Here is a 23,070-nt window from a genome sequence, read left to right as displayed (position 1 = left end):
TTATCTGCTAAGATAATAGCGCCAAATAAAACATAAAACTTTGATATCAAACAAAACCATTTTTTATAACTCTCGTTACGCTGATTTGGAATTGGTGACTTCAATGACCAATCAAGTTATTCGACCCCCCCCCCACCTCGGAAAACTGTTTATGCTGTTTTTCATGTAACGTATATTTTTTCTTTTAGCAGCGAATATTTATGTTAATGATGATGAAGTATGCATGCCTATTGGGTGATATATATATATATATATATATATNATATATATATATATGAGAAAAGAGATAAAATGAGGAAAATTTTAAAAAAATAATGCATCTTATTTACTACGCACAAGCTGCAATTACATAGAACTCATAAAATAGGTTAGAAATTAGAGAAACTATGAAAAAAGATAAAAATATCTTTAAAAGAGAAGAAGGAAAAAAATATTATTGAAAAATAATATTTTGAAAAAATATTACAAAATTTAAAAAAAAGAAAGAAAAAAATTATTATAGTGCTTCTTATTCTATAATGTATTGATATATTTTGATTCGGTTATATTAATACAATATTAGAAAGACTCATAGTTTGCGGATATAATCATGTGATTTGATGACGAAATTGTATATATATACATGTCATTTATCAATTTAGTTGGCTTATAATTTTCCCTTAATTTAAAATAGTCGGTACTTTGATGAAATGTTCAGTAATTTTACGCTTAGCTGATGTATTAAAAATGATCAATAAAAAGTAACAAAAGCAAATTTTTTTAAAAATTCTTAAATTATGTCGCCTTTACAATATTTTTTATTTTATTTTGTATGAAAAGTAACAACAGCATATTTCTAAAAGTAAAGATGCTTGTTTTATTTTCTAAATTCTAGAAAAATATTTGTCTGAAAACATTATGCCAGCATCTTTTAGTTAACAGAATATGATATACTATTAAATAAAAACAAACTAGATGTGAATGGATAAAATTTTCCTTAATTTCCTCTGATTCGCTCAACAATGTAATTGTCACTTTCCAGAAGAAATACAACTCATAATCAACCATTCTTCTACGATTTTGTGCGAGTTGGAAACCACGGCAGACGAACACGATTCTTGCAATGGTCGAACAAAACCTTGAATTTAAGTTATCGTCTGCAAATATCTAGAAAGATGTATGTTTTTCATATTTTCTTCATACACGTTTATATCTCTATTATATACTTCCACTGTCACGAAAATGACGGGGGAATAAGATTCGAAATCAAAAGACCCATAGATATCGCATATGTTCTTTCTAGTGTTGAAAAATGACTGCCTCTTTGTTTTTGTTCTTCTTTTTACTCCAAACTTTTCTGTTATTCGTTTGGCAGTTGAGTTAGCGATTGTATCAAGCGTTTTTTTTCTTTCTTTTAAATTCGGCCAATATAACATAGCAGTTGGCAACACTTGCACGCTCCATTACAAAAATGATAACATTTGAATTTATGGAATAATTTGAGGTAACAAAAAAATGGTAACATATTCATAAGATAATCATAAAATTAACTTATTTATGGTTTTTTCCCCTCTGGAAAACGGAAATTGAGATTTTGTTTTTGATAAAAACACTGTCATTTAAATCTTCACTAGCAGCAATACATTTTTCATGTAAGAGCACATTTTAGAACATTTATATGCAAATTACTTCAGGTTACATGGGTTTATTTTTGTATCCTCTTTATATTTTAATTTTTTTAACTATTTGAGATTTGGATGCCTCAAGTTTCTCTGATAATTTTCTTTTCGCTGATAACTGCATATGACTTAAGTTATTTGTAGCTATCTTAAAAAAAATGTATATCTTATCTTTTTATGTTAATAAATTGAATCAATTTTACTGAGGTAAATGTTCAAAGCTCTTTTGTTTATCTCTTGCGAAGAAAAAATGGAATCTTTATTATAAATACTTGCATTACAGTTAAAATATTTTTTCGCTTAATATTGCTGCTTTAAAGAGTTTATTTTAAAATACATTTTTGTAAAATATTTTACTAATCTAGATACAAAAGTGCTTGAAGAAATGATTAAAATCAAAATCGATAGCTTAAAAAAAAANTCTATAATTTTTCTTTGTTTTATTCTTCATTTTGAACTTATATATATATATATATATATATATATAAATTCTACTTTAAAGCATACTTTTTTTCTCATTTTGTAATTTTGAAACTTTAAAGTTTCCCCTTTATCATTTTCAAGAAAACGAAATTTTTTTTTTATTTAGTGATTTTAAAAGGTTAAAGTTTTACCTTCTTCATTTTTAAAACAACGAATATCGTTTTTCTTCTTCTTTCATTTTGTTATTTTGAATGGTTAAAATTCCGCCTTAATCATTTTTAAAATAAGACATAACTTTTTCTTTCTTTCTAATTTAATGATTAAAGTTTTGCCTTTATCATTTTTAACATAAGTAAAAACACTCAAGATAGTGATGTTATTAAACTGGAGTATGTATTTGTTGTAAGGTAATGCGAAGTGCAGTTTTACTTTATTACTTGCAAATATAAAACAGACTCTTCATAATAAATACTTCCATTAAAATAAGATAATTTCTTTTATGATAATTTAAATTTAGGCTTTGCTGATTTGTTTGAAATTAACTATGCAAATGCATAAAATTTTGCAAATGCTATTTTCAAGAATATTAGTAATGTTATATAATATTAGTATAAAAAATATTTAATCAGGAAAAAGTTTTTTAAAGGTGATTTATTTTGTCTTTCACAAGCATAAGATGGACTTTTTATCACACTTACATTAAAGTTAAATTTAAAGTAAAAATGCGAGTAAAATAGTTAAACGTATGTTTTTAGCTTTATGTTTTCAAACATTAAATCGTTCGAAACTATTCTCCTAAAATTATTTAATGGAGAAAGCAATCTTTAAGTTATCTATGAATTTAGTCATTATAATGAGGAGGCATAGGGATCATTCAATTTATTTATATGTGTTTTTTTCCCTCTTTAAAAATTAATACTGAAATGCAACTTGTTAAAATAAAAATGACACACTTTAATTATGATAAGTAATTCTTTCATAGGATTCGTAGTAATGGCTGTTCAACACGTTAATAGAAAAACAACGAAAATATTTAATAGCATTAAAATAATTAAGCCTAATCCAACGTGATCCAAAGTTCAACTTCCTCCTACTATTGATAAATAAGGGATTTATTTTTTCACAATAATTCCAGATTAAATATTAAATGAACTAAGTTGAAGTGATGGTTTAAATGTCTATTAAAATAAATTTCAAACTCTTTCAAATAGTACTACTAAAAATACTTTTTCTATTTTTTATTTAATGAAATATCCTTGTGGAAACATGAAACGAAAAGTAATTATCAAAGCATGGTATTTTTTATTTAGTAGATTTTCAAAAACTGGTCTAATTTTCTTCATTTTTAATTATTTTTCGTTCGATTCAATATTGTATGAAACTTTAATCTAATTTCGTAATAGGAAGTTTAATGACCACTTTAATTGAGATAACTTAATTTAAATCGCCAATTTGGCTACATTTTCTGACCTAGATGAAAATTATCGAAATCACTGCCGTATTCACAGTTTTTGCAATCTTTTATGAGCCCCCAGGTAATGCAGCAGTTTTTAGATGGACTACAAATGCTTTTCATTTCCGCAAAACTGTGCCTTCTCTCCATATTGACGTTTTGCGCCATTTTCAAATTGAGCTTAGACAGCGCTGTCTTTAGGCTACACTTTACCTAATAGTCACGAGTAACAGCTGATAACTCACAACAGTTATAAAAACAGCATATTATTCGCCAAAAAGCAGCATTTCATAGTACGGTTGAGCCTTAGAAAAACAGCCTTAAACGTTTAGAGGTCTGGCACGGTTTTACCACTAATGAAGTTTGTGCAATTTTATTGCCACTTAAAAACGTCACCATACTATAATCAGTTCTTTTATATATTTGTGCTAACTGTTAGGATACTGTAATAATCAAATCATTGTAAGTCAATTTTATTAAGATAAAATTGAAATAGCAAAGAGTAACATTTGCTACCATTTTAAATATTCAAGAAAAATCTCTATCAAAACAGGAAAAGTTGGGAAATGGTGTGTTTATTAGGCTTTAACATAAATTTTTTATGAAGATTTTTAGTATTATTTTAACTATTTAAGGCTGTATTTTAAGAAAGAAGAGTATATTAAATAATAAGTTTTAAGTCGTGTTCACGTGTAAGCAAAAGCAATTTTTTTTTATGTATAAAAGAGAGAAGATTATAAAAAAGTATGCATCCAGTTCATGTATCAATCAAAATGAAGATAAACGCTCATATTTTAATGGCAAAAAATGCTAGAATAATAATTACAAAGCTTTTGGCAAGCGTTATAAAACTATCTACACTATTCCCCTTTTCTACATGCATCTAAATACAATTTTGTTAAGTGAGCTTTTATTTATAAAATATAAACAAATATAATAAATAAATTTTAAATAAGTAAATATAAAAAATAAATGTAAGTTATATAAATAAATTAAATATAATAAATATTATAAATAAATTAAATATAATAAATATTATAAATAAATTAAATATAATAAATATTATAAATAAATTAAATATAATAAATATTATAAATAAATATAAATAAATATTAAAAAATTTAAATAAATATAATAAATAATATGATTTTGATTTGTGTTGCAACATCAAAATTATATTTAACGTGATTAGTTAGCTGCACATTAAAAATTTGAATTTGTTTTTATTATTTTTATTTTTAATAGTATTAATTTAAGTTCTGACCAGACTTACAGAATGTTGTCATTCATATTAGCAATCAATCCGTAAATGTACTAATCACGTGAGTTTTGTTTCATTTCTCTGAGATTTATTTAAGTTAAGAATGAGAAAATGTAAAAACTTTTCTGCCTTTTTGAAAATTTTATTTTAAGATCTAGTAAAATTGTTAATGTATGTTCTCATTTATTTAATTTCGCATACCTCTAATTCACATAAAACTTTCAAGTTTTGTATAAAATGCCATAGATGGCGACACTAAAACGCGAAGAATAAATATTCACAAGAGTAATGAATATAAATAAAATATTATTTGAAAATATGTTTTTTGAAATACAATTATATATAATTCCTTGGAATTATATTCATTATATTCCAATAATAAAAGTTTTTATTTGTCAACATTGTTTAAAAATCACTTTTAATTTAGAGAAGAATATTTCGATTTTCAAACGGTTGTGACTTTTGAAACGTTCTGAGTCTTAATCTTAAAAAAAAGTTATTGAAGTTTCATTTCAGTACTAGTACTAACTAGTACTAGAAAAGTTTCATTTCAGTACTAGTACTAACAATTTTTTTAATACTTTTTGCGTTAAAAATAGTTCAATTTATATTCCCTAAATGCTAATAACTTTGATTCATTATTCATTAAAGTCCTCTTAATATCCATACTCTTTTCATAAATAAATATAATGTTACACTTGATATTGATGCTTAATTGTTTATTACATTGAAATTATTTTAGCATTAAAGCTGCAAACAGGTTATTTGTCAAAAAAGTAATTGTATTTTACAATTCAAAATAATAAATGTTAAGATAACATTTCTATAGTCCTTTTTTCTATTTAGTAGATGGCAGCACGAAAGATAATTTAGTCCACATATAATTCCTAAGGTTTTAATTTATATGATGCTCACTAGATGGCGAAACTGAAATTGATCAATATATCTTTTCTAAAAATTGATAATAAAAATTAAGTTTAGGAAATTAAAAAAAAAATTATAATGAAATATAATTTTAGAACACTTCCGCCTAATACTAAATGACGAAAAAAATGGAAGCAAAATCTCTAACTGCGTAATTCGACAAAATCAAAAAAATTAATAATCCTCGCGAGCTCCTCGATAAATGCTCCTCGGCGAAATGTTGTGAACAACTGATATTTTGCAAAAATTGCAATAGCATTATTTTAAAAGGCACATTTATTGTACATTGAGATAACCAGGTCTTGAAAGAGAATTGAGAAAGCCATGTAACAATTTTAAAAATTCGAAAGTACGATATAATTTTATCACATATTCGATATTAGGTATATAATACATATATTATATTGTCGCTAACGATGTTTTCCTGCTAACAAACAATGAGTCAAAGATTATAATTATTACAAGTAACATAATATAATATCATGATACAAATATAATTTTTAACTGCGATGTATATTGTTAATTTATTAAGAAAATCCGAGGAATAGTTAACAATATAGTGAATCATTTGATTGAAAATCAGTTTTGAGAAAACTTTATCGAAAACTAGTGAAAATCTGTTGATTTGCAAGATTTTTGCACAGGGCGTTCTAAGATCAACTCCCTGAAGTTAAATATTTGTCAAAAATAAAGCAGAAAATTCAAAACTTAAATAAATGCGCATTACAAGTCACTAACTAATATCCAAGTGCAAAAAAAAAGAAAAGAAAAAGGAAATTAAAGCGTTATCAAAATTTGTCGAATTATTATTGAGCTCAATTATAATGAATTGAACAGCGGTTGTAAGAAATTACTTTCAGCATTATTTTTACTAGTCGATTTTATTTTTGTTACTTTGGTTATGATTCGTTAGATTTCGAGAAGAGTTTACCTTTATTTATTCAGCTTGTTTTTTGATCCCTAAAATTTTTTCTTTGCTTCTATTTTATCAAGGCCACTACAAATATATATTGAGGGTAATTATTACAAAAAACTGCTTCCAACTACATCTCCAACAATAAGTAATTGGAATCTACTAAAATTTGTGGATCTTATAGATTTTAAAATTTGCATATTTTTCAAGGTTTATTTTTATTTAGAAAACTATCGTTTGTTTCGTGAGGTCGTTATTGCAGACGAGATTTTAAGTTAAGAAATCGGGCACAAACATATTTTTTCTTTGATTATATAAGCTTAACTTTTTTCTTTTTTTTTTGCCAACGTAACCAGAATCTTTAAATCCGAAACAAGGAATTTAGATTAAATGAAATATAATTAAGATGAGAGAAGAACAATAATTAACAGCTAACGATATTTTAAAGCGAAGTATTCTAATTTTTTTTATTATATATATGAAACGAAAAGTAATTATCANTTCGGAGTGAAGAAAAAAATGTATGTATGTGTATATATTCGTTTACTTAAAAGAATTTCTGTGAGAAATAATAATGTAAGATAAAAAGAAAAAGTTGTATGACTGTACACATCCTCTGTGCCGTAAGGGTGGAACATTACAACAGGAAATTAAACAATTACGAATGAAGCACGTTAAAGTACTTCCTTCCTATCCACGATTTTCTCTTTCGTAAAAATTTCGATACCAGAAGTAATAACTGAAATTCGTCTTTGATTATTGCTTTCAAAAGTCTTTTACTCGTCTGTAAAAGTTAATTGACGCACAATCGAAATTTCCTCTTACTCCAGTTTCTATAATTACAAAAAATATACTCAATATCAATTTTTTTCAAAAAACTTTTGATAGAATTAATAAATGGATTTATTTATTAAATTGATCTGAATGAAAATAAACAGCAAATGAGCGATAATAAAAAAAAAAGATTATTAGAACAAAATAAGGAATACTTACAAATAAATAAATAAAAAATGAAATTGAATAAATTAAATCTTCCTTCATTGAATTCGTTAAAAATTGATTCAAGTAAAATAAATTATCAAGATGCACTTATGACTATAAATTAAGGATTATGCTATCTGCGCAAATAAAGGTTCAGAAACAAAACAAATGTTCATAAAACCCACTTATTAAATAAAAGATAAAGAACAAAAAATATGGTGTAGGTATGATACTATTTACAGAGACTGCGATTTTTGCTACTATAGGAATTATTTATAAAAACTATCTCATTCACAAAAACTTTCTATTACATAGTTGGTATGATAGTCAATATATTGTATGTCTCATAGTTAATACATGTATGCATTGCATGCTGAGTACTAAATTATTGAGCTGATCTTGGGGAAGATACTTCACTCAGCAAGCGATGCTCATCGAAGTTCCTGTACACAAGCAGGAGGCGTTTGAAGGGTGAGCCGCAACTTGTCGGCCAAGCATGCTCTATCGGATTCAGGTCTGGTGAGAATGCAGGCCATTCCATACGGGTGTTATCCTCAGATTGAAGGCATTGGTTTACGATGTTTGCTCGGTGAGGACGCGCGCTGTCATCCGTAAACACAAATTCTGAGCCAATGGCAACGGTAAACAAAAATACAGTGCGCAAAAAAAGGAGGAAAAAAACGGATCTTCCTAAATAACTTTTCAACTAATGTTGCAAAATCAGACCCAAAAACGTATTTTCTCTCAATAAAATATGTTTTGATTTCTTACTCTGAAAATGAAGGGGGTAGCTGCAATCTGGGACATATAATTCCGATAGTTCGGTCAGGAGAGCGATTCAAAGTTTGAACCCCTTAATATTAATTTTTCTTTTTGCGTATTTCGCAATATCTCCAGAACTTTTTAAGCGAATTGAAAAATTTTGCACGCAATTATAGATTTCGTTTATCCAAAGATAATTCTATCCAAAATAGAAATTTAAAAAAATATTTATTATTTTATTTAACAATAGTCGAAAATATTTTAAATTGTAAGTTATTCAATCTTTCGCATCATTTTAAGGAATGTAAATTTTTAAAAAAAAAGTCGTATTAAGGTCTTGTTGATTCTATGCAAAGACGGAGTACCGCAGTTATCGAAGCAAAAGGATATGCAACGAAATAATAAAATTCTGCTTCATTTTCTGATCTTAAGATGATTAATTTCAATAAAAGTAAAAACTGAATAATCTAAAAACATTCGCTTTTAGCTTTTCAAATTCTCGTTTCGTGTTTGTTAAATTAAAACTTCTCAAATCTATTATTAATTACTAATCTATCAAATTACTAATTGACATCATTAATTAATTTATGCTTACAGAAAAAGTTCGAACAAAAAAACATATCGTTTCAAAACTTATGCTTGCAGAAAAAGTTCGAGCAGAAAAACGTATTGTCTCGATGCTGTTGCTTTCTACTGTAGGTTGTATCCCTCAACTATAACAGCTAATTATTTGACATTGGCTTAGTATTTTAGAGTTATTTTTTGTTTTGTTGTAAAGATACATATTTCACCTCCTTAAAGAAATCATAGTAAATTCGAAAAGATATTAATAGCATTTTTTTAAAAAATAATTTCATTGAACAGGGATTGGTCAGAAATTCATCCAATAGGAAATATAAGTACTAACGTTTAATTACGGCATCGCATTGATTTATTGTTAAACAATTGAAAATATAACTCAATTTAAAATTAATTTTATTTTTAAACTATCGAAGGAAAGTTTTAGCTTAACAGCTTATTTAGTTTAAAAAAATATCTTTCTTATTCAACGACCTCTTACAATAATATTCTTATCTATTCGGATTTCTTCTATCATAACGGAAGGCTTGCTATAAAATTTCCTATAAATTAATTACGTAGTCTGGCAACGGTTATTTCGCTTTAAATGGTAGACAACCAACTACGGCATAGCATAGATTTGTAGCTGAACAATTGAAAAAATAATTTAATTTAAAAATAATTTTATTTTTAAACTATGAAAAGAAAGTTTAAGTTAAACAGCTTATTTTGTTAAAAAAATTATCTTTCTTATTCAACGACCTCTTACAATGATATTTTTATCTATTCGGATTTCTTCTATTATAACGGATGCCAGCTATAAAATTTCCTATAAATTAATTACGTAGTCTGGCAACGGTTATTTCGCTTTAAATGGTAGACAACCAACTACGGCATAGCATAGATTTGTAGCTGAACAATTGAAAAAATAATTTAATTTAAAAATAATTTTATTTTTAAACTATGAAAAGAAAGTTTAAGTTAAACAGCTTATTTTGTTAAAAAAATTATCTTTCTTATTCAACGACCTCTTACAATGATATTCTTATCTATTCGGATTTCTTCTATCATAACGGAAGCTCGCTATAAAATTTCCTATAAATTAATTACGCAGTCTGGCAACGGTTATTTCGCTTCAAATGGTAGACAACCAACTACGGCATAGCGTAGATTTGTAGCAGAACAGTTGAAAATATAATTCAATTTAAAAAAAATTTTATTTTTAAACTATGAAAAGAAAGTTTAAGTTAAACAGCTTATTTAGTTTAAAAAATTATCTTTCTTATTCAACGACCTCTTACAATAATATTCTTATCTATTCGGATTTCTTCTATTATAACGGATGCCAGCTATAAAATTTCCTATAAATTAATTACGTAGTCTGGCAACGGTTATTTCGCTTCAAATGGTAGACTACGAACTACGGCATAGCGTAGATTTGTAGCTGAACAATTGAATATATAATTCAATTTAAAATTAATTTTATTTTTAAACTATGCAAAGAAAGTTTTAATTTTACAACTTATTTCTTTTCAAAAAATATCTTTCTTATTCAACGACCTCTTACAATAATGTTCTTATCTATTATTCGGATTTCTACAATCACAACGGAAGCTCGCCGTAAAATTTCCTATAAATTAATTACGTAGTCTGGCAACGGTTATTTCGCTTTAAATGGTAGACAACCAACTACGGCATAGCATAGATTGAGCTGAGCAATTGAAAATAAAATTCAATTTAAAATTTTTTTTTTAAACTATAAAAAGAAAGTTTTAATTTTACAACTTATTTCTTTTAAAAAAATATCTTTCTTATTCAACGACCTCTTAAATATTCTTATCTATTATTCGGATTTCTTCTATCATAACGGAAGGCTTGCTATAAAATTTCCTATAAATTAATTACGTAGTCTGACAACGGTTATTTCGCTGTAAATGGTAGGAAGATGAAGCATTTCCCCATTTGCTGTTTCCGGAACTTCCAAATGACTCAGAAAAGAAGAAACTCCTTAATGAAGCTCTCAAGATACACGAAACAAGTGTGTTTTCAGATATTTTAACCGCACTTAAAATGACCGTTGAGAACAATCTTCGAGATTTTCTCATATGACATTTAATAGCAGCTGTTCCTTTTTATTTAATTTGGTTGTTTTTTTCATTCGGTTATCATGTTTTTTTCCCGACCGTGTGAAATGGAACTCTTGAAAGTGGATGATAAAGTTTAAAAGCGTTCTTATTTTAAGTGATGTTTGCGTTCTATAAAAGGATACGAAATCAATTTTTTGTGTTCGTAAATGATCTTGAGAATGAATAATAAAAAGGAAATCGGAATAGCTGAATCTTTAAGTTAATTAGGTCGGTTACACATAGCCAAATAAAGCCATTTTCATTAAAAGTCGATTTCACAGTGGCGTACTGAGGTATATGGATTACTAGGGCAAATTCCTTAGTAAGATGCCCCTGTAAAGAAGGGCATCACAATAAAGAATAAAAATTTATTTATATAAATTATAAAAACACTTACTGAAAGATATAAATTACTAAAAATATAAACTATCATTTAAAAAATTTTTTAATGCTAATTCGGTCGAAAAACAATTATTACCGATCTTTTTCTCAAATATTTCTGAGCTTTATTTTAATGGCTTAAAATCTAATAACTAAATTCGTTAGAAAATCTTATTAAATAAATCATAAAATATTTTCTTCGCATCAGAACCTGTTGAAGCATGTTAAAAAGTTCAATTTCAGATAAAAAAAAATTTATAGTAATAGGCTTACAGTTTTCTTTGATGTGAGTTAGTAAGTAAAAAGCCTATTAAAGTTAGTAAGTAAAGTGCCTTTTTCTTTAATTATTGGAAAATGGAAGGATTAAAAAAATTTCTTACAAGCCAATTGTTGTAATCTATTGCCGAGAAATTATTTTATGAATCAAAATGTAGCAATTGAATTAAAATCAACTATTTTATTAATTTACTGCGAAACAAAAAAAACTTAACTCGTAAATTTGAAATTATTTTTGTTTACATCTTTGCATGCTGAAAAAAAAAACAAGTCAAATTTACAATTTTCTAAATAAAGATTGTCAAATTTATATCTCTTAATGTTTTTCGAGATTTAAATTTACCTTAGTCGTCAATTAGGGGCTTTCTTAGACTAGATGTCAAATTTATATCTCTTAATGTTTTTCGAGATTTAAATTTACCATAGTCGTCGATTAGGTGCTTCCTTAGGCTAGATGTCAAATTTATATCTCTTAATGTTTTTCGAGATTTAAATTTACCTTAGTCGTCAGTTAGGTGCTTTCTTAGGCTAGATGTCAAATTTATATCTTTTAATGTTTNTCAATATCAATCAATCTCTGTCCAAGAAATTGGATCGTCTAAACAGGCCTTAAAGATTGTCAAATTTATATCTTTTAATGTTTTTCGAGATTTAAATTTACCTTAGTCGTCAATTAGGTGCTTTCTTAGGCTAGATGTCAAATTTATATCTTTTAATGTTTTTCGAGATTTAAATTTACCTTAGTCGTCAGTTAGGTGCTTTCTTAGGCTAGATCTCAAATTTATATCTCTTAATGTTTTTCGAGATTTAAATTTACCTTAGTCGTCAATTAGGTGCTTCCTTAGGCTAGATGTCAAATTTATATCTTTTAATGTTTTTCGAGATTTAAATTTACCTTAGTTCCTCGATTACTCTAGATGTCCTTAGGCTAGATGTCTCGAGCTAATGTCCTTTTCTCCCTTCTGACCACAGCTGCGTTTTTAGGAATAAAGTTGACTCATCAAATATTTAGTACTAATAACATTTACACTTCAAAATTTAAAAAAAAATGTTAATGAAAGAATGAAAAACAATTAATTGATAAATATTTTTTTTTATTAAATTTAAGTTCATAACTTTTTCAAAAAAATCAGGAACCGATCAAAGAGTCACGAGGCCTTGTTCTGATGGATAAAGTCAATCCCTATTTATCATAAAAACTTAGTATATTTATCATAATTAAAGTTAAGGACTGAAGTTCAAAGGTGAATTTAAAAACTGTGCACCTTACATAAATTTTTAAGTGGGGTTAGGTTTTGAGGATTTTGTTGGATATCTTTTGATGGATTTTAATTAATATTGCACTTTCTTTTACAATTTTTGCACTACTTTTTTTAATGGTATAATTAGAATATTAGTTGAAGCACTTAATCAAATTACATGTTAAGTGAAAAATGAATTTCGTAAAAAAAAAATGAATTTTACTACATAAATAAACATATTGTTTCACTAAGTTTTTCACTAAGTGAAATAGGGTACTGGAGTATCTAAATAAGTAGATCAAAACAGATCTTCTAAAACTACTACTAAACTCAGAGGAGCTACAGCCCATAGAGGGCCAAGGCCTACTGTGCCCATCTCAGTTTCTATTTTATTTTGGGCACCGGGTTGCAGGAGCAGATGTTCCGGTTGGGTGGTCAACCGAAACGGAATCCCAAACCTATACCCAAGCATGATTGGTACTCATTTTATCTACTTACTGAAGGGATGAAAGGCTGATTCAACCTTGTTTGGTCCGAGGATCGAACCCAGGACCCGTGGTACGAGATCGCTACCACACGGCCACCGAGCTTCACGATCTTCTATTAATTTAATATAAAAACTTTCCATAATTGCAAAAACGAATTAAGTATGAAATAGGATTGGTATGGGTATTAAATTGACCGTAAAAAACTACAAGAACATTATTTGCTACATAAGATTATAAAATATCTGAATAATTCATTGGTTAAATTAATTCATCATTAAACTAAGAGGTCCATTTGCATAATATTGAGTTAAACAGTAACAGTTTTATATATATCTGAATCAAAACAATTTTTTTTATGTATATCTCCAAAGTACTATTAGTAGTATATTAGTAGTATGTGTACTGGCTCTTGGCAACAACTGGTCTACAGGAAACCAAATTAAAACATCTAAAGCTTTTTTATGTTTAAAATTAATTCAATGTTTTGTTTTATATGACAAGTCGTAATTCTTCCCTTTTGTTTGTCTCTGTCAACGTCATTATTGTGAGTTGTTTTGAAGTTAACCTTCACACAACACCTATCTTGTGGTTAAAGAAAACAGAAGACATCTTTATTCACGCTTGGATTCATTTCTTAAAAGCAAAATAATGATGTAAGCGGCTTTTAAAATGACTAAACATTTTTAAAAATTATTTTTTTTATCTTTATGTGATGGAACCCACAATCATGTGCGTAATTTCACCGTTTTTACTTATTCATTTATTTACGTCATCGTGCAAATAAATGCCACATGCATTTTAAGAAATTATTTTTGGTGACATTTCGAATAATATTATTTCCCTGCATTCGATTATTTTACCAAATTAACAATATTCACAAACTATGATTCTTCATTTCTCATATTTTTTTTTCTCTGAATGGTGGATAAACGCCACATACATTTTAGGAAATTATTTTTAGTGACATTTCGAATAATATTATTTCCCTGACATTTGATTATTTTAGCAAATTTACAATATTCACCAACTATGATTCTTCATTCCTAATATTTTTTTTCCCTGAATGGAGGATAAACGCTACATACATTTTAAGTAATTATTTTTAGTGACATTTCGAATAATATTATTTCCCTGACATTTGATTATTTTAGAAAAATAACAATATTCACAAACAATGATACTTCATTCCTCATATTTTTTAAATGGAAAATTTTTAAGATACACTGGAAAAAAATTTGGTGCCTACTGTTGCCACCATTTTTGGTAATGAGCTAAATTAAATACATTTGTGAATACAGAACTCGTTATCATGCAAAAAATTATATAAATTCGACAAAATAAAAAATTTTTGAAAAAATTAATGCGAATATATTACTAAAAATGTCATTGTTTTTTAAATTAAATGTTTTTGCAATAAAGTAATAAATTGATTCTAATGCGCTTGAAAATATGTGTTGTCAGTAAATAAACAAACAAAAAATTAATAAATAAATAAATAAAACTATAACAGTGCAAAAGTAAAAAGAAATTAAATTATGAAATGTGAAATTTTTTTCAGTTTACCTCAACGCCAAAAAATTATAGCAACTATGCACTGTTCTGTGTAATTTATAATTAATAACTAATTCCATACTACACTTGCATACATATGTAATAAATATTATAGATAATTCCGTGTACATTTCTATAATTTTACCTTTTTCAATAATTTCCACAAAAAATAAAAAAAATTTTTTTTCCAAAATTGTTTGTTTTTCTAAAATTATATATTTTTTAAAAATTTTATTTCTAGTTTCTTTTGTAAATAAATAATTTAAAAACTAATCTTAAAAATGAATATTTTGACAGCATCTTACTAAACGTTTAAATTGAAATAATTTATTAATTGAAATTAAAAATATTTATCTCTAGTTGGACAAGATAAAAAAAAAATGATAGTAATCATATTAAAATCACTTTCCGCGGATTCGAATAGGGTTTGAAACCATCAAGTGTCTATGCAAGCTTAGATTATTTCTCTTCGATATGTTTACCCTTTCATTTCAACCAATGGAAGCATCCTGTTCACTTACATTCGCCTTTTATTTCATTTGAGTTGTGTGAGTACATTAGCATCGAATACTTTTTTGAGGCAATTGTAAATATTTTTTTTTGTTTCAGTTTCATTTCATATCGCGATTAAAATTTAAAATTTTATTTCTATAATGTTAGGAACAAAATCTTGAATGTATAAAAAGTAATGATAGAAAAAAACATCTTCAAAAATAAGCGCGAAAAATATTTTCTTTGCAGGGGATACATTGCAGAGAATCCTCATATATTCTTAAATATATAAAGATGCCTTGATCTAGTTCAAAAATCCGACTTTTTTCACAGCACCAGGCTAATTTTATTTTTATAAACGTCGTTGAGCAGCCGACCGAATTTTGAATTTATGACTAACAATATTAAATAGTCGTGTAATTTCGAACCCAATCCAGAAGACAAGGAAACTCCTGGATAAAGTTATGAGAGAAATTTGCCCTCGTGGTGGACTCTTAAATGAAACTTACCCACATTTGCGTTATATGAAAAGAAAAACTATGAAAACCTTTAACTGTTAGCCTAACGACTAAGGCGACTCTAACCCGTGATCAGACTACCACTGAGGTTATTTTACGTCAGCACTGTGGTCGGTGCGAGCTGGGTGCGGAATTCGTATCGACTAGCCATAGCTGGAATTTGAACTAGGTTTACTTCATCGAGAGGCGAAAGCTCTATCCCTTGAGCCACTACGGCTCGCACTAGCCTAATTGGAATATTTGCTACCAATAGAAAATTTTAGTATCTTTAATGTTCTTGATATTTTTAAGGTACAAACATCCTTTTTATATGCTTTTAGGTTAAATGGGAAATGTGGGAAAAACTACTCAATCAGACTTAATTTGCTTAGGCTTATTTAACAAAATTTTGATAAGGCCTTCACCAGTCTGAGCTTATTGCAAACTGCTTGAAATATGAGAAGCTAATTGAGCAAAAATGATCTATTTTCTAATTAGAAAAAGTATGTATGTTCACTGTAGTGTCAGAGGCTGATTAGTAAATACTGGAGATTTTCCAAATTAGTCTAGCGCAGTCTTTCCCAAACTTATGACTTTACACTTTTTAAATTTTTCGTAACGCTGTGTACCACTAATAAAAAAAATTATGTATTTCTTGCTACAAAAAAAATAGCACAAAAGTTAAAAATCGCAACTGGCTGTTGACACCACTAATTATTAACTGTTAACTCTGCAAAAAATAGCCAATAGAAAAGTACGTAATCGTAAATTTTCATGGTTAACTTTGCTTTTAGTAAAATTTTTTTGAAATTTTCGTTTGTTACAAGATATTTTGCATAAGATCGCGTACCCCCGCTAAACTGTTTCTGTACACCTGGGGGTACGCGTACCACACTTTGGGAAACACTGATCTAGCGCATTCCAAAATGACAATTTTGATGCAAATCGAAATTTCGGTGGCGCCATGCAAATGAAGATCACCTTCATTTTCGTCACTAGGCCAAATTATCCAATTCACCGCCGGCATATATCTACTTGATACCTTACAAATTTAACCATTACAAATTTGTAACCTTTCTTCGTTATACTCTACCAATTTCTCCCAGAAAAAAAGCATGTAGCTTTTGTTTTAAAAAGTGAAAGTGGGATTATTTTCTTAAAGAATGATATAAGTAAATTAAAGTTTTGAAGGCGTTAAGCCAAGTAGTGATTTTCCTGTAGATATTACCTGCCACCTCCGCATATTTGCAACGCGTGTCACAATTTTCGTCGCCCCTGCATCGGTAACCAATCACAGCACTTACTTTTTAAACACAAGTCATTTTCCTGTATATTATGACAATGATCTAACTAAGCAGTTTTAAGAATGACTTCATGCTTTTTATTTTGAGATTTTAACAATTTATAAACGATGACGCTATACAGTGATTTATGTATGACAAAATAATCGAAATCGTTTTAGACTTAATACGAGATACCATACGTTAACATCTAAGAACTGAATAATGTTTTTTTCTCTTTTTTGTAAATTAAACAATTAAAAGTATACACAAGTCTACTTATGTTAATGTTAAAAGTATAAAAAAGCATCACAAAAAAATTGTAAAACCATAAAATGTACCGAGAAATACATTTTGAGAAACATTTTTATGTAAATAAAGAATGGGCATTCATTTAAATTGAAAGGGGAACCTGTAATTGAAAGGAAATGGCGTTAAAAGGTAAATTTCCTTGTCATTTTATCTTAGATTTAAGATTAAACATTTAATTTGCTTTTTCTTAATTTTATGATTAATTGATGTTTTCTTACACAAATGAAAAAAAAGGTATTTTTTTCTAAAATATTCTTAAAAATAATAATTGTAAACATATACGAGTAAATATGAAAATTTCACAATGCATAAATTGAAAGGTAGAAAAAACGTGGTTTTTGCATCAATATATAATTTAAACCACATATTTTTATACATTGAATGAGTATTTTTTCGCTTTAATCTTGATTGCTGATCATTTTCCAGAAAAGGAGAAATAATACAACGTGAAAAAAAGAAATAACAATGAATAAGAATATCTTAGGGTATTGAAATGCTTAATAAGAATAACAAATTTATTAAATAGAAAAATTTTTTTGAGAAAAGCAGGAGGTTAAAAAGATTATTTGCGTTGTTTGGTATTGATTTTTAAAAAAATATTGCTTTTTCAGAAAAACCTTTGCGAGTAACAAAACTGTTCTCTATGCTGTTTTGCTTACGAGATGAGTTTTATAACTTGAACAATTAACATCGAATTATAGAAAAACAAATGAAAACATTTGAATTTAGATATCCACGTGTTTGGAATAAACTAAAAGTATTCTAGCTGATAGTTAATTATCCTAATTGCTGGCTACTAAAGATTCTCAACTAAGAATGCAAAAATTCTACTCCGAAGAAAACCACAAAAGTTCTTTTTTATCTTTCTTTTTTTGAGAAATTAAAACTAAACCTCCCTGTTTTATTTTTACCGGATGTACTGTAAGCTTACATGGAATTATTGCGCCTTTCTAAGAATTTGAAAAATATCATTGCATAATAACTCGCAGAGTTTGGAAAACACCTAAATATTACGAAACTACCAGAATGTATTTTACATTTTCAGAAACTGAAATAATGTATATTTAAAAAGATTTGTTAAGACTCCGGTGATTCATTATAATTTGTTTTTAGCATTTAGAATAAAAAATTTAGTGACTATAAAAGAATATTAGTTGTTTAAAATTTTTAACTATTAAAATTAACAAAACTTGGCTCACTATGTTAAAATTTATGATACATGTTAAAATATAATAATATTTATGACTATGAAAGAATGTCAGTCGTTTAAAACTCTTCAGGGATTAAAATTAACAAAAGATGGCTTTAAATGTTAAAGCATAATAATATTTGCGATACGTACCCCGGGTTCGAACCTGGAATCAAAAAAGCTCTGTAACCAAGTGTACACTTGGTTGCAATGTTTTCCAAATATTTTGAATAAAAATAATAAATAAATAATTGTAAATTACTCTAATTAAACGTTAAACATATGATTGATCTTTCACTAATATGAAACAATGATTAAAAGAACTTGATTAAGAAAATCTGAATATTTGATTTTTATTATTAAATGTCCTTGTAGTTGAAATCAATATGACATCATTTTAGTTCGGAGCTTATAATATAATAAGCTTTAAGATTGCTTAGGAACGATATGTTATCAGAAAATATTATTAATTCATATATCCCTGGTACACAGGAGTATACCTGGCATTTACCTGAATTAGTATATATCTGGTTATAGGTATTTATATTTATAGATGGGTCGTTTCTTTAACAAAATACAAGAGAAATTAAAAAATAGATATATAATATAACAGCTTAAAATTACATTTAGAAAAACTTTCCTAACATTAAACCTAGACAATTCTTACATTCATTTGCACAAACATTCAGACACAACTTTCAAACAATTGCGACAAATAATTTCAGCAGTGGCGTAAATTTCAATTCAAAACATCAGCTTAGATCAAGCGGAAATTTTTTTCAGCGAATAAAGAAAAAATCTTTCGAATGAAAAATTTGATTATTTTTTCCATTTTCATGTATATTGTTTTCAATAAAAGAGATTATACATATTTTTTAAAACTGTATTTTATTAAATTGCGTGAAATTTTACAGAAAAATTAAATTTATTGAATCATTAAATTATTGATTTAGTAGTTAAATATACGTGAAAAAGAACAAAGAAGATGTGGGCAAAGAGAATTTGTGATCGGAAGTTAAATTAGTTTGTGTTAAAAAATGTATTCTTCGTTAATTATAATATTTTTTCATTGACTTTAATATTTGACAAAGCTTAATATTTTTTTTAAAAGCAAGCATTTTAATGTTATGGAATATTAACTAGCAAAAACATCGGTATCTAAATAACAGCCATTTTTATTCAGTAATACCCTGTGTAACCTGGTATGACGAAAATTTGTATTGCGCGAACTTTTTTTAAAATGATATTTATGACTTATACAACATTAAAATGTCAAAAAAAAAAAGAAAAAAAAACATCGTAATAAGCAAAAAGTCTAAGGAAATTCTTTTTAACAGTTTAATTTTTTTTTAAATCTAAATTTTTGTAGTTCATTAAATTTTATTTAAATTTTTTAAAATAATTTTAGATACATTAATAAATTTATTTATTTTAATTATTGGGTGTTTGCAACTTAAGAAGAAATCAGTTGGTTGTGTATAACAATTCGGCGTGTTAACTTAGCAGCTATTGGATTTTGTTTATTATCACGCTGAATCAATTTTCAGATCAGTTTTAATTGGCTGCCTGCGAGCGACGTCACGGAGCGTGTCGAACCTGATTGGATGCTAAATCGTGGTATAAACAAATGCCACGATTCCGCAGCGTGCCAGGTTCGATACCCAAGCGTGAGTCACTTGCAGGCACCCAATTATGAACATTATTTCAAAAATAACAAGAATTCAATACTTAATTAATAGTTTCTATTTAAAAGCACGTCTTTGCTTTAACTTTACATAGAATATGCTCCGTTTATAGTTCAGACAAAGAATGTTTTCATGGAAAAGTCATAATAATCATGTTATTTTTTTTTAATTTTTTTTTTTTATCTATCAACGTAATTTCAGAGACGTCATGAGTTCTCGTTTACATTAAAAGGCTTAATTTTTGAATATCATAACTTTTCTTTAAAACAATTTTTATGAAACATGCATTTTCAGAAAAACATATTAATGGGTCAGAAAAGTAGATGTCATAATTTTACTATTTTATTTTATTAATTATCAATATAATTTAAAAAATAATTACATCACTAATAAATTTGAGTCTATTTTTAATAACATGTGTTTCTTTAAAATACTTTAGTATACAACAAGTGCCATAGAGCCAGATTTTTATTTTTATTTTTTTTTAAAAATAGCCAAAGATTCTGGCAAAGATTCTTTTCGTACAGAAATGTCAAACCCATGAACGATAATGCTTAAAAGCGACCAACTTTCAAGTCATCGTAACGCTTTAATCTTCTCCTCCCCCAATGAGCAAGGGTGCCCTCTAGCAACATTAAGGGGAAACGATTAGCTGATACTGTAAATTTTGATAGTTGATGGAAACTACTAAATAAAGATGGGATTCTGTGGTTTCTTTTTTTCAGATTGTGAAGTGCGCAGAATAAAAAAAGGGCCACCCTTTTGATAACTTTTTTTCTAGTGATCGTATCTTCACGTTCTATGACTCATTCTTAATGATTCGAAGAGGTAACCTCAAATATGTTAATTAATTAGTGCAGGCGATATTTTCAATTATAAAATCAGACACAAAAACATACTTTCTCTAAATAAGTATACCTTTTTTTCGACGAATTTGAATTTCTGACCTCCAAATTATAGGGGGTAGCCGCTATCTGGGAAATATGGTCCCAAAGTTCAGGACCTTAGCTTTACTTTTTGCGTATTTCGTTACATCTCGAGAAATTTTTGAGCAAATTGAAAATTTTTTGAACACTATTATAAAATTCATTTATTCAAACATAATCTCATGAAAAAAATAACGTTTATTAAATATGTATTATTTTTTAAATTTTGTTTAATAATATTAGAAAAAAAATTTATTTGTAAAGTACAAAGTTTTTTTATCATTTTAAAAAATATACGAAATTTGGGTGAAATTTATAGAATAGTTCCCGAGAAATCGAATTTATAATATATGACTTTTTTGCTTTTCGGCTACCCCTATACTTAGGGGGTCAGAAATCCGAATCTGTCCAAAAAGAGGCAATTCAGAGAATGTAAGTTTTTGCGTCTGATTTTATAACTTAAAATATCGTCTGCGCTTATTAATTAGCAAATTTGAGGTCACCCGCTCGAACCATTAGGATTGAGTCCTAGAAAGTGAAAATACAATCATTAGATTGAAAGTTATTCAGTGTGATCCGCTTTTTATTTTGCGAATTGAGCATTTATGTGGTAACACGATTTTTTTTAATCTTATGTTTTGGTTCCATTATTCGTAAAAAAGTGTTTGTCATAGTTTTAATTGCTTCTCTGTTTATCTGTTTGTCATATGGTAAATTTTACTACAAAAAAAAATTAAAAAGAAGTACAATTTTACAATAAAAAATTTTTTTCTTCGTATTTTTATGTTTTATTCCTTTATAAAGATCAATGATGGAAGTTGCTCATACAAATTCATATTTTATTCAACATTAAAAGAAATTTGAAAACAAAGGAAAATGGCGAGAAATTAAAATTAATTGCAATTTTCTTTACAAAATATACTTTTGTTTCCATTAACACAAAACTACTTAAAGACTAAACTTCTATACTTTTCATTGGACAAATGACCAAATGATTGCAAAGGACTTCATAAATTTAATTAAAAATAAAAAAACAATTAACTCATTTATCTAAGTAGTAGTTCAACTGTTTACCAGCAGGTGATTCTGTAACCGTTTAGGGGAGAGAATTGCAACCTAGCCACGCTTTGAAATAAAAATAAAAAATCATCGCTTTTTTACATGCCCAAGCATAAGAGTGTAAACTCTTTACGCATTTTTTTGTGTTCATATCTATACTAATATATTTTTCTGATTCTCAACATTATTTAAATGACAATATGAGCTCTCTTCAACGTTAATGGTTAATTTATTATCAAAAAGCAAGTATTTTGAATAAAACATTTTTGCATTTTGCATAATAATAATAATAAAAAAAAAGAAATGGAAAGAAAAAAGAAAATGAAAAAGAAAAAAAACTGTTTTCACTAATTCAAACAACATTTGTTTTCACGAATATATTAAACTTTCATTTAATTTTAATTGTTAATAACATGATTACGAAGACAGCAAGACTTTACAACTACGTGAGAAGGCGTGAGTTAATTTTTTCATTACGCGTCTTTTTTTTCTGATAAATAAGATAATTTTTGATCATGGAATCAAAAATGTTTTTCAAAATTCCGTTTAATAATTTAAAAAAAATTTTCTCAATAAAAATGTCATTAATAATGCCTATTTCATTGAAAATGCTACTAATTTATAAAACATAGTT

At 27.1% G+C, this 23,070-nt stretch overlaps 1 protein-coding gene and 1 long non-coding RNA gene across 4 annotated transcripts in view; one reads left to right on the top strand and one right to left on the bottom strand.

The window, feature by feature from the left end:
- LOC107443662 (metabotropic glutamate receptor 3-like) overlaps positions 1 to 23,070 on the bottom strand; it is a 73,446-nt gene that overhangs the window by 27,684 nt on the left and 22,692 nt on the right. The window contains exon 2 of one of the 3 annotated variants that reach the window (XM_043041098.2): positions 12,612 to 12,688. The exons of the other annotated variants lie outside the window; for them this stretch is intronic. The gene's annotated coding sequence lies outside the window, so the exon portion shown is untranslated. The remainder of the gene's footprint in view (positions 1 to 12,611; positions 12,689 to 23,070) is intronic. 3 annotated transcript variants of the gene reach the window in all.
- The window catches only part of LOC122269184 (uncharacterized), a 73,929-nt gene that overhangs the window by 46,452 nt on the left and 4,407 nt on the right, over positions 1 to 23,070 (top strand). The window lies entirely within an intron of this gene.

Source organism: Parasteatoda tepidariorum, chromosome 3, assembly GCF_043381705.1.
Source record: "Parasteatoda tepidariorum isolate YZ-2023 chromosome 3, CAS_Ptep_4.0, whole genome shotgun sequence".
Lineage (NCBI taxonomy): Eukaryota > Metazoa > Arthropoda > Arachnida > Araneae > Theridiidae > Parasteatoda > Parasteatoda tepidariorum.
Note: the sequence above shows the minus strand (reverse complement) of the source record. Positions and strands in the feature narration are given on the sequence as shown.